Source organism: Diabrotica virgifera, chromosome 1 (assembly GCF_917563875.1).
Source record: "Diabrotica virgifera virgifera chromosome 1, PGI_DIABVI_V3a".
NCBI classification, from domain to species: domain Eukaryota; kingdom Metazoa; phylum Arthropoda; class Insecta; order Coleoptera; family Chrysomelidae; genus Diabrotica; species Diabrotica virgifera.
In genome coordinates, this window is record NC_065443.1 from 65464089 (window position 1) to 65476947 (window position 12859).

General features: G+C 33.2%; 1 long non-coding RNA gene across 2 annotated transcripts; it reads left to right on the top strand.

The window, feature by feature from the left end:
- Positions 1–339: 339 nt before the first annotated feature.
- Positions 340–2929, top strand: LOC126892189 (uncharacterized). Of its 2 annotated transcripts, XR_007700730.1 has the most exons (3): positions 340–691; positions 750–952; positions 2749–2929. It is a non-coding gene; the product is annotated as an uncharacterized LOC126892189 (long non-coding RNA). The 2 variants fall into 2 exon arrangements; XR_007700722.1 differs by having other exon boundaries at positions 340–952.
- The last annotated feature ends 9930 nt before the right edge of the window (positions 2930–12859 follow it).

The following is a 12859-nucleotide window of genomic DNA, read 5'->3' on the forward strand; positions in this document are numbered from 1 at the left end:
CGGTTTTATTCAAGCGGAGTGAAAATTAAATAAAATAAATCGAATCGGATCGAATCGAATGGAATCAAATCGAAACGAATTGAATCTAATCGAATATAATCGCATCGATAAGAAGTAAATATTTGCTTCTGTCGACACTCCGCAAGTGTCGTGTCCTTTTTTTCATAATTATTTTACTTTTTCTAACATAATTTTAACTGTTCTGTATCTTTTTTGTTAAACAAATTACATTTTTTTAAATATGCCGCCTTTTTTTTGAATCTTCCGATTTTTACTGATTTTTTTTGTATCAACCTACCGATTTCAGAAATTTTAGGTTGGCAACGCTGCTGATAATAATATACTATTCTCAATATGGCTACTGGGTGTAAAAGATAAATCTTATTCTATCTGTTCTTCATGAGTTTTAGATAATTTTAGTTGTATTTCTTTGTAATTTTGTGTTGTACAAAGATTAATTTAACATTTTCTCTGGAAGTATTAATTTAGAAAGATAATATGCTTCATTGGTGTTGTGTTTTGAAGTGTGAAATGCAAAGTAATTGTGATAAAGTCAAGATAAAGTTCACTTTTAAACTGAACTAAATAAGGTATCTGAGAGACAACAATGGTTAAATGCAATACAATGTACAGGTTTTACTAGCGAAATGAAAATTTTCCTGTCCTGTCTGCTGTAATCATTTTATATCTGGTAAGTTACAATTACAACAGTAACGATTTTTGAAGATGTTAACATTTTAATCTTATAGGAAAATAGGAAAACCAGCCGACTTAATCGATAATAACAATCTCCAGATTGGGTTCCTTCAATAAATATGGGCTATAAACACAATGAAATAAGTTCCCCAAAATCTAAAATGGAGTGCTATCAAAGGAGAATTAAAGGAAAAAATATTCATATTGAAATTATTTATAAGGCACTGGACTGTCTTAAATTCTACAATAATACTAGGTGGGTAAATGATTTTAGACATTTTTCATTAAGAGTAGATTAAGATTAAGTAGATTTTCATTCAGTAGATTTAAGACTTGTTTACACGGGTAGAGTAATGATGCAAGTACTTGATAGAGTAGAGTAACTCTACCTGTAAAAATGCTCAGCACAGTAGAATAGCTGGTAGAGTGTATAGTTGGAGTTAAAGTAGAGTGACTAGCAACCTATGGCAAAGTAACTACTCTATGACCACCACTACTGCCAAAATGTCTACTCGGCTGCACACTCTACCCATGGAACACGCTCAATTATGGCAGAATAGAGTAGGTAGGAGAGTACATGGGGGCGCTGTCATTCTGGCTGGAATTGTGTTTTGTGTAAATAGTGAAAATGAAGTTCACCGAAGATGAAACTTTAAAACTTGTAGAGCTATAATACGGCGAATACCAGTGTTTATGGAATTTAGGTAGTGTATACTACAGAAATAAAAGTTTGCAGCAAGCTGCGGAGGATGAAATCGTCGAAAGAATGGCAAAGGAGGCTTTGGAGTAAACGAGCTTAAGCAAAAAATTAAGAATTTAAGGTGCACTTATAATCAAGAGTGTTTAAAAATACAAAAATCGGTTTCACTATACTAGCATCAGTACTATACTTGTACTCTCCTCATGTGAATGGTATCAAGCCATTTTTGGTAGAGTACTACCGCTACTCTACTCTCCTCAAAACTCTACCCATGTAAACAAGTCTTTACAAACAGTGGAAAATGAGGTAGCTAGTAGAGTAGTAGTAGAGTAAAATATACTGGTTTAGCAAATTACAATGTTTTAAGTTAATACAGTAGCGATCAACAGGTAGCCAAAACGTGTTCCAAGATTGCCGCTGTAATTTTGAATATTTTTTCGAGGTATTTGGCACACGTATTCGTAAAATAATAAAGAATGGCGGTACAGAGCCCAATTTGAAAAATATATTAATATGTGGAAATTACTCTGTAATTATACAATATTTAAAAAAGAGCCTGTACCGCCATTAAGAAGAACAAAAAAATACACTTTCTTCAAATAAACTTTTTCATCCGATGCCTAGATTTTGTGTAATTTTGGAACTACTAATGAAATAAAAAATTTTAGTAGTTCCAAAATAACACAAAATCGGATAAAAAAGTTGTATTTGAAGAAAGTGTATTTTTTTGTTCTTCTTAATGGCGGTACAAGCTCGTTTTTTTATATTGTATTTAATTACAAAGTAATTTCCACATATTAATATATTTTTCAAATTGGGCTCTGTACCACCATTCTTTATTATATTAAGAATATGTGTGCCAAATATCTCGAAAAAATATTCAAAATTACAGCCGCAATCTTGGAACACCTTTACGCTACCTGTTGATCGATACTGTTACCTCTTAAGATAGTTTTAATAGTTATTTATGATATAAGTATTAAAAGTACAATTTTAAGACGCGCATGTGAAAGTTAACTTGAAAAAATAATTTTATTAATGTTTTGACTTCCACATCAGATGTCATTGTCAAAATACAAAATATTCATTATTATTAGGTTTATTCTAGCAAACAGTCAAACTAGTCAAAAACCGTCAGCAAACAGTTGGTCGGTAAAAGAACATAATACAGTCACCAGTGCGATCCCCTCTACTCGCGCTGGTCCACTATTCGCTGATGATTTCAAACTGTTTGAAACTGATGCTAAAACAAACCTATTATTATTATGCATATCATTATCTGTAAATAATATTTCTTCTGATTGTTAATTGTAAAGGATAGAAAAATTACCATTTATTTTATTTTTTTTTAGAATCAGCTGAGAGAAGTGGTCTACAAAAAACCAGGAAGGAAACGGAATATGTGGCTACGAAAGGCAAAAGAAAGGTTTACAAAGCAAATGTGACACATTTTTTTGAAATATTTAGGAATATCAGTAAATTGCATTAAAAAATGTATGAAAAGATTTTGTTCAATAAAAATGTTTATATTTATCAAGGATGTATTATTTGGTATGGCCACATATCGTCAGTGATGTAATAATACATCCTATCTGTTTTTTTCATGAGTTTTGTAAGAGAGACTAAAAACTTGTCTTAGGGTCACCTCCTGTTTTCATATGATATTTGTTTTGTAGTAAATTAAACTATCTATGAACTACAAAACAAGTCAAAACTTACATATGAACACAGGAGGTGACCTTAAAACATGTTTTTCCATCTCTCATACAAAACTCATGAAAAAACAGATAGGAGGTATTGTCACATCAGCAAGGATGTACAGTGATGAGTGCCCTAATAACCGGCAAAATATGGGCAACATATTTAGTTGTGAGATAAAAAGAAATGAAACTAGTCGAGCTGGGAAATTTAGCGAAATTAACCTTTAAATTTACGTTATATTGATCCCACCTTTACACATATCGGAGGAGTATGTCAACTAAAACTGTCACTGTGACAGTGGTAGTTTCCAAACTCGTCTGATATGTCTGAAGGTGGTACACAATCAATACAATCTAAATGTATAAGTTAATATCGCTAAATTTCCCAGCTCGACTAGTTTCATGTCTTTTTATCTCACTACTTAATACATCTTTTGTGCTATTTTGCCGGTTATTAGAGCACTCATCACTGTATTTCTGGTATATCCAGGGAATGTCTACAAAATATATTTTGAATGTCCAGAGAACATTCGTGGACATTCATGGAATGTTCCAATAAGACATTCAGGTAATGTTTAAAGTGCTGACACAGGATTTTCCTGGGATGTTCAGGGAACATGTTTTCGGGGATATTCCAGGAATTTTTCAATGTCTGTGTACCTTCTATGGACCTATATGGAATATTTTGGTGTTATTACCGCCGCACTCCACTTGCGATTTGTAATCAGGAAGATTGAACACATTGTTTCAAATACAAGTCAATCCATTTGTGACTAAATAATCATGGATTGACTTCTATTTGAAAGAATGTGTTCAATCTTCACAACTACAAATCGCAAGTGGAGTCCGGCGCTTAGGGCTACTTCCTCTTTGGTATTATGTATTATACTACAGAAATCCGGAACTTTCCTTCTAAATATATGTATGCATCTTGGCCATCAAACATATTCTTTGAAACATTTTTTTAAGGGGTTACATAGGTCTTGTGGGTAAAAAAAGTGACTTTTTAAAAAAAATATATCTCGAAAACTAAAATTTATTTTTATTTATAATTGGAACATGTAAAAGTATAGTACTTAAGGTAGTCTCAAAAAAAGTTTCAGCCAAAAATATTCATTTTTGTAGAGTTTAAGTTTTTTTTGCGATGGCAGCATAACTAAGTCCAGTCTCATCTGAAATCAAAAAGTTTCTTGCAGTTTATACCTCTGGCTAGAATATGAACGAAGGAATTAAAAAAAATGAAATTTGAAGATTTTACATAAGTTTAAACACATTTTTGACCCCAATTTTTCTCATTTTTAAAGTAGTTTTTTTTTATAAAACAAAAATGACCTCATCTAATAAAAAATCATTTGTTCATTCACTAGCCAGAGGTATAAACTACAAGAAACTTTGATTTCAGATGAGACTGGACTTGTTATGCTGCTCACCACAAAAAAGGGCTGTTGTCGAAAAATTGCAGTCAACTCTACAAAAATGAATATTTTTGGCTGAAATTTTTTTGAGAGTACTATACTTTTACATGTTTCAATTATAAATAAAAATAATTTTTAGTTTCCAAGATATAATTTTTTTAAAAAGTCACTTTTTTTACCTGCAAGACAACAACTTGTTGATTTCAAATTGTAACAGTTGTTTTGCAAAGTATGCTGCCCTCTTGTATTTTCTGTGTTATCTTCATCATACAATTACTTCATCTAAAAATTTTCTGCGAAAAAAAAATAAAACAAAAGTTTAACCACAGAATCAAGTTACACAAATTTTCAAACACCTCACCTGACACAGCGTCTCAAGTACGATTGCGCGAATTGGTAAATATAACTCCGCACGACCACGCAACTCGAAACACAAGTACGCAAACACGGTTGCGTGAAGCGTGGCTCGCAATCGTGAAATTTACGAGACTTGCTCGACCTGTAGATTCTTGTACTTGAGACACGTCAGGTGTTTAAAAATTTGATAATAATTTTTAAATCTTCCGGTGTGAATTTTTAAAACTTTCTAAGTGTGGTTTTTGACCGTTGTGAGAAATTATTTATTTAGTTTTGTGTTTATAATTTAAACTCTTGTTTTGTTTTTAAAGTGTTCTTTTTGTTGTAAGTAGAAAATGAAACGTTGTTGTACTAAGTGTAAAGTTGTTGTACTAAACTTTTCGAAATCTACTAACATTGACGGCACATGTAAAAAGAAAACATCCAAGTACATAATATAATATAATATAATATAATATATCCAAGTACATAATATATCATATTTTATACAGGGTGTTTGGTAAAGAATGGGCCATAACTTAACCGTAGATTTCTAAGCTTAAAATAAGCTTAAATTTCTAAGCTTAAAACTTACCTTAGCATAAAAGTTGATAATAACCGAAATACAGGGTGTCAAAATTAAACTTTTATTTTATTTATTCTTGAATATTTCCCGAAAGCAGTGGCGTAGCGTGAGTGCCGGCCACCCGGGGCGGAAGACAATTCTGCCGCCCTCTTATTTAGGTATTTTAATTTATTGTATAACATTACATACCTTAATTATAGAGAACTTTTCGGCGAGAACAGTCATCATTATTTTGCATTATACAGGTTGGATTTTAAATAAAAAAGTTTATCGAAGTTTTAAAATCACGTTTATTAATACAAAAAATATTTTACTTTAACCAATTAGATACATTGATATAACTTAGGTACCTATAACACTTAAGATTAGGTACACCTTGACGATCCACAAAATTAAATAAAATCTATTTTTAATTAGAACTACTTAGAACGATACTACAATGCTATATTTTTATTTCTATTGAAAAGTAATATGAGTATTTGTTAGAATTAAAAACAAAACTTCCGTCTTCAAATAAAAATTTATACGTCTACCTTTTTTAAGAGCAAAGTCTTTTATTGCACCATCAATGTCTATCGCATCACACACCTCTTTTGCTCAATAGACAAAATAGCCAAACTAGTTAGTCTTAGAGTACTGATTGTCGATCTTAAATAATTTTTAATCATTTTCAATTTTGAAAAACTCCTCTCACAGCTGGCCTTGCTTATAACAACTGTGAAAAATATTCGGAACATTATTAAAATATTGGGCAGAGTATCTTCCAGCTTGGATTTAACAATAAATTTAAATAATTCAAGTGAGTCTGCATTAATCAATTTCGTTGCCTGTAGCAGCAACGAAAGTCCGCAGTCGAAGTTTTTCCAGCTTGAAACCCTGCTCGTCAATAAATTTCGTCAGATGCGTAGTCTAGATTACATTCAGTGTTGTCTGGATCTAATAATATAGCCGGCGTAAGATAAACAAACTTATCCGTTAAATTCTGTTGCTGTTGAAAATGCTCACGATTTTCTACAATACTCTATCTAACGAAGAAAACAGCTTTCGTCTCAACTCATTTTTCCGTCATCGAAAATATGCTTTCTTGGTATGCGCCTCCGAGGTTTAATGGAAATTTCAAGTTCTTCATACATATTTTTGCATACCCTACAGCGCAATTTGCCCATTCCTCTCTTTTCTCTGTCAATATCATCTGCACAACATTTACTTTCTGAGCGCACAATCTTATGTCAAGTCTCCTTGTTTGTATTTTTGTGCATCATTCACTTCATGTAGCACCGGTTGCCACAGGCCCAAAAAACAAAGAAAGGAAAATGACTGCATCAAAACTAGTAAAGCACCTGCATCTGTCCTAGTGTATAAGCTTTCACCTGCCTCTGTCAGTTTTTCCAAAGTGACGAGAATGTCTTTGTAATGATGCCATGTCACATTTACGGCATCGCCTCTTGCACTCCACCGCGTGTCCTGAATCCTTCTTTTGTTAGTAGCTGCTATCAGAACTTCCCAACGATGTGTCGATGAGAAAAAAAAAAGAATAGCAACGTTCTAAAGTGCCGGAAAAAGTTGTGCTGATTTTTAGTCATAAACGGGGAATTCCCCCAAGTCAGTATAGACGTTGTTGCCAGTCGCTACAAAATATCATTCAAAGAAAAGGAATTCCCCGAATTCGTCACAAAATAAGTATGTAATGAAAAATTCCGTGCTCCTTTCAATCGGTCCGAATTTGTAGTTGCGATAAAAATATAAAATGGTTCAAATATTTACAAAATATTTTTATTATTCAGTGTTAAATTTTGCCGCCCCCTAAAAAGTGCCGCCCGGGGCGGACCGCCCCTGCCGCCCCCACTACGCTACGCCACTGCCCGAAAGGCATGGGATAACAACACGAAATTTGCTAAGCGGGGGTTTTTTGGGATGAGAAATTTAAATTCGCCACCAAAACTGATGTATTACCCAGAGGGCGCCACATATACGTCTTTCAGCGCTCATTTAATACGTTCAACTTTTATCCCCTACTCTATATACTTTTTGAATAAAAACTTTTGTTCTCTCAATATTTTTACTTAAAAAAGGTATACTACATTCATCTCACTAATAAACTCAACTACTGTTTTCGAGATAAACGCATTTTAAATCTGCGATACAACATAATTTTGCATCATTGCATCGCAAATTCCATTTGAAGAAATTTGCGATAAATTTTTGTAAATTTTTATGATTTTAAGTTATTTTTCGGGTGTAACTACAATGATATTACTTATGCAAAAAAATTATGTTGTCTCTCAGATTTAAAATGCGTTTATCTCGATAACGGTTGAGTTTAGCGAGATGAATGTAGTATACCTTTTTTACAGATGGCGTAGCTACTTTTGCTATAACTACTCAACGCTTAGTTACTCTACCTACCTACATACAATTTGCATTATTTTATCAAAAAAAGCATTTACTCTGCAAATTGTATATTTTGCTTATTTGCTTTGCATTTTCATATGAAAATACCGCGGTATTTATCTTGTACTTTTTTTGAACTAGGTGCAATACTTAGGTAATATTAATTAAAATACAATGTTAAAAACTTTCATAATATTAGCAATATTAAAAACTTTAATAGTATATTATATGAATCAGTAGAAACGATTATATTTAAATTTAGTAAATTATAACTCCGCACGACCACGCAACTCGAAACACAAGTACGCAAATAGGGTTGCGTGAAGCGTAGCTCGAAGCCGTGCAATTTATGAGACTCGCTCGGTCTGTAGATCGTTGTTTGTGTCACTGACAGATTTCAACATGCAGATGTAGAGCTGCGTGCGTCTCTACATTTCTGTGATCCATTTGTGGAACCGGAACCGTTTTAATGGTACTGCTTATATAGTTCTTGCACTCTATCTTTGGCCATGCATGAAATTATTCAAGAATTATAAATCTGTAAAATTTTGATTAAGGTTGTATGAATAGGGCTTTTCATTCACAGTCATTTGTTTCGAGCTTCTGTCATATTTCGTATAATCCATGTAAAATGGCTCCAGTACACGTTGGGCCAACTAGTTGGCCAATGAGTTGGGCCAATAAGTTGGGCCAAGTAAGAACAGTGAATACATGGTGATTACACGTTGGTGGAGTTATCAGTCTGCATTAACCTTTCTTAGTGGGTAAACAAAAAACAAATTCTGATTATGGATATGGATGTGGAGACTGTAGCAGCTGTCGCAATTAATTTGTACAATGCGTTCAATGCTTATAGAAAAGTGTACCAAACAAGAGTGATTAAAAAACAATGGCGCAAACGACGGTGCTTTTACACCGAAAAAAGTATTCATATTAAAACACAACCTTAAAATTAATACTTATAAACAGTATCAGTATTGTGAGAAGAGAAAACAAATATTTTAAACTCAACGACAACAACGTGTTCAGTGTTCATAACCAAACAGCTGTTTGGCAGATCGCGCAAGTCCCAAAAATCCTTTGATTTGTGCACCAAATACCGACAAGATTCGGTTTGTAGACCAACGCTGACCGCCAATCGCAAACTCATGCCAAGTGGTCCTGTACACGTTGGCCCAACTCCTTGGCCCAACTGATTGGCCCAACGTGTACTAGCCCCATAATGTTAATATTCGCGGTGTGTAAGTACTTGGAGGGGATTACGAGAAACGATCGTGCGCAAATAGCGGAGAAATCTTGCAACTTTCTTAAATAATAATTCATAGTGTCAATTGAAATTGTCAAATTGACGTACATTTCATACATACTGTCATTGATGACCGCGTCCCACCATCAAATAATTTGATCAAACTGGTTTGAGCAAACTGAAAGTGACAGTTAGTGACGTCACATCCTGAGTGTTCATTGTGGAAAATAATGAAAAATTTTAATTTTAAATAAAGTACAAACAAGTTAGACAACTCAATACAAAAAATTTGATCAAACTAGACTGATAGTGAGAGCACAGATTTTTAGAATTTCAAAAAAACTGCAATTGTGACGTCACTTTGACGTACTTCCTCAAGTACGTCAAGTTTGCTCAAACTGTTTGATCAAATTATTTGATGGTGAGACGCGGCCTTGAAGAAGAAAAATTATATGTTGCTCCACAATATTGATAAGAAATGCAATTATTATATAAAAGTAAATTTAAATAATTATATTTTGCTTTGCAGTACTGCATTTAATAATTAATTTTATTTACTACATACAATTTTTTACCTTTTAGTAACATAACCTGAAGGCCGCGTCCCACCATCAAATAATTTGATCAAACTTGACAGTTAGTGACACAAAGTGACGTCACATCCTGAGTGTTCATTGTGGATAATAATGAAAAATTTTAATTTTAAATAAACTACAAACAAGTTAGACAACACAATACAAAAAATTTGATCAAACTAGACTGATAGTGAGAGCACAGATTTTTAGAATTTCAAAAAAACTGCAATTGTGACGTCACTTTGACGTACTTCCGCAGTTTGCTCAAACTGTTTGACCAAATTATTTGATGGTGAGACGCGGTCTTCAGTCTTACTTTTTCTTCTTATAATTTTTTTTGGGCTGTGGCCTTGACAGTTCTTCAGCAACAGGACTAATATAATTGGCCAATATAATTAAAAGTGCGAAAAATGTTGCTGAGCTATGAAACCAGGGCCCCGATTACGTACACTCGATACGCATCGTATCCGCCATGTTTTCCCATAGCGCCTTACGGGAAAACATGGCGGATACGATGCGTATCGAGTGTACGTAATCCCTATGCAGGTGTCGCTTTTCCGAACTTGCACGGTCCCAATACACAGATTATACGACATATATGACAGACGCTCGAAACAAATGATAATCGATGAAAAGCCCTATTACAAAATACTATAGACTTTCACTTTTTGACATAAATTTAATTAATAATAAGGTGAATTTTGTACAATATTTTTAGTAATTAACGTAAATAAATTTTAAGTTCACTAAAATAAATAATCGATTACTGCTATCGAACACTTACATTAAATCTCGGTTAATTTGATTGATAATCGCGGCAAATAAAGTAAAATTCTTCTTTCAGTACAATAAAGTCTTACTTTACAGCCGCAAATGAGTACAATAATGAATTACTTTAGTGACGGTTGGCAATAAATTCCATTATCAGTTGTTTATTAATTTTACAGCTAAGAAGTCTTTATATTTTGAAATATATCCAACATAGACTTATATATTATCATAGACAGAGTGTTTATTCAGAGCGAAGTGACGACACCATCTTTTTTATTTGGCTCAGTGCTGTTTCACTCTTACGCATAGTAAAGCTGCGACAGTAGTCCTCCCCTTCCGTGGCTATACTCTCACTTAGTCATCTTAGTTTCTCGATACAATGTGCCAGAAAGAGATAGCACCAAACCAGTCCAAGAGATCTTGTCATCAGGAAGCGCGGAGGGTAGGCTCATTCTATGTTAATAGGGCTTTTCATCGATTGTCATTTGTTTCGAGCTTCTGTCATGTGTCACATAATATTAATATATCTACGTCATACGTCTTTGGTTTGTATCTTAGACAAGGAAAAAAGAGAGGACGGGTAACACTCATTTAAAACACACGTTCCAAAAGTGAAGCCAGCTTTTGGTTTGTTTGTCACCAGAAACATGGCGGTCACGTCAAAAATAACAATGGGTTGCCAGTGGTGGGTGTTCGTTGAAGGTTAAAATTTCATAAAAAATAAAGTAAATCATCATCTAAAATTCGTAATAAAAACATATGTATGTATTGAAACATATGTACGTAATATGAGCAACTTAATAAAACATTTACCGTACACAAATTCTTCATTTTAAATACATTTCATGTTTTTTAATTAAATACTCAATGCATAACAATACCCCAAAGATACGTCGATGATCAAAATCTCTGGTGTCGGTTTGGCTTCACTTTTGGTCGTAGGATTACTCGTCCTCTCTCTTTCCTTGTCTAAGGTTTGTATTAATTGTATTATACCAATAACGTATGACGTAGATATATTAAGGCCCCGTCTCACCATCAAATAATTGACAGTTATTTGATCAAACTTGACAGTTAGTGACACAAAGTGACAGTTAGTATGTATAGTTTGTGTCACTAGTCAAGTTTGACTGTCAAGTTTGATCAAATAACTGTCAATAATTATTTGATGGTGAGACGGGGCCTTTAATATTATGTGACACATGACAGAAGCTCGAAACAAATGACTGTTAATGAAAAGCCCTATTCTGTGGCCCGGTCTTTTCACCTTCGGATAACTATGAAAAAATAATTCTGTCAGATAAACTTAAGTGCACTTTACATCAACAATAAATTGATTAAGAAATTGACAAAGTTATTCAATGTCAAATTTGACTTATACAAAACACCCAATTTTGCCGTGAATAAAAAGAAAATAAAGAAATTTGACAAAATAAAACATATCCAAATGTTCTATTTCATCAAATTCCTTCATTTTCTTGTACAAACCATACATTTTGTACACGTTAAATTTGGCCTTGAATAACTTTGTCAATTTCTTGTTCAATTTATTGTTGATGTAAAGTGGACATTATACAAAACACCCAATTTTGCCGTGAATAAAAAGAAAATAAAGAAATTTGACAAAATAAAACATATCCAATTGTTCTATTTCATCAAATTCCTTCAGTTTCTTTTACAAACCATACCACCGAACAACCCGAAGGTGCACTTCAATAAATTTCATTGTTTAGCTGTCAGACAGATTCTGTGACCTTGCGCCATTTTATCGGTCCAAGTGGTCAGATCCGGCTTTGCTTAAATAGATGTTGCAGCACCGGTGTTGATTTTTCAAATAAGTGTATCAAATAAAATTTATTTACTTTAAACTTATTTAACATATAATTTTAATTAAAAAATATATCGTGACCTAATAGCGATCTAATAAGAGCTTCTCTGTATTCTATGTATTTTATCTCTATTTCTGTAATTTTTTTGTACAAAAAATAGGAGTTCCAAGCTCTACAATAACAAAGTATGTATAAGTACGTTTTCAACAATATTTTATATACAGGGTGTCCAAAAACTCTACCGACAAACGAAGATAGGAGATTCCTCAGATAAATTTAAGACATTTTAACCTAATTCTTCTAGTCCGAAAATGCTTCCTAAGAGGGCTAGAGCTCTTTAAATATGGCGTCTTGTAATTAGTTTTTCTTAAATAACGCCAGAACGCTCTCATTTAGAAACATGAGAATTGGTACGCATATTTATCTTTCAAAGATAAATCGATTACATTTATTGTGAACTTTTAGTACCGGTCATAGGCGTCCGTTTTGGGTAGGGCATCGGTTATTTTATCGGATAACTTTTATGTCTTTAACTTTTAAGCATTTTTGACACTGGATTATTAAATTATGAGGTATCCTAGTACTAAAAGGTACTCTTCCTTTAAGTCGGTAGA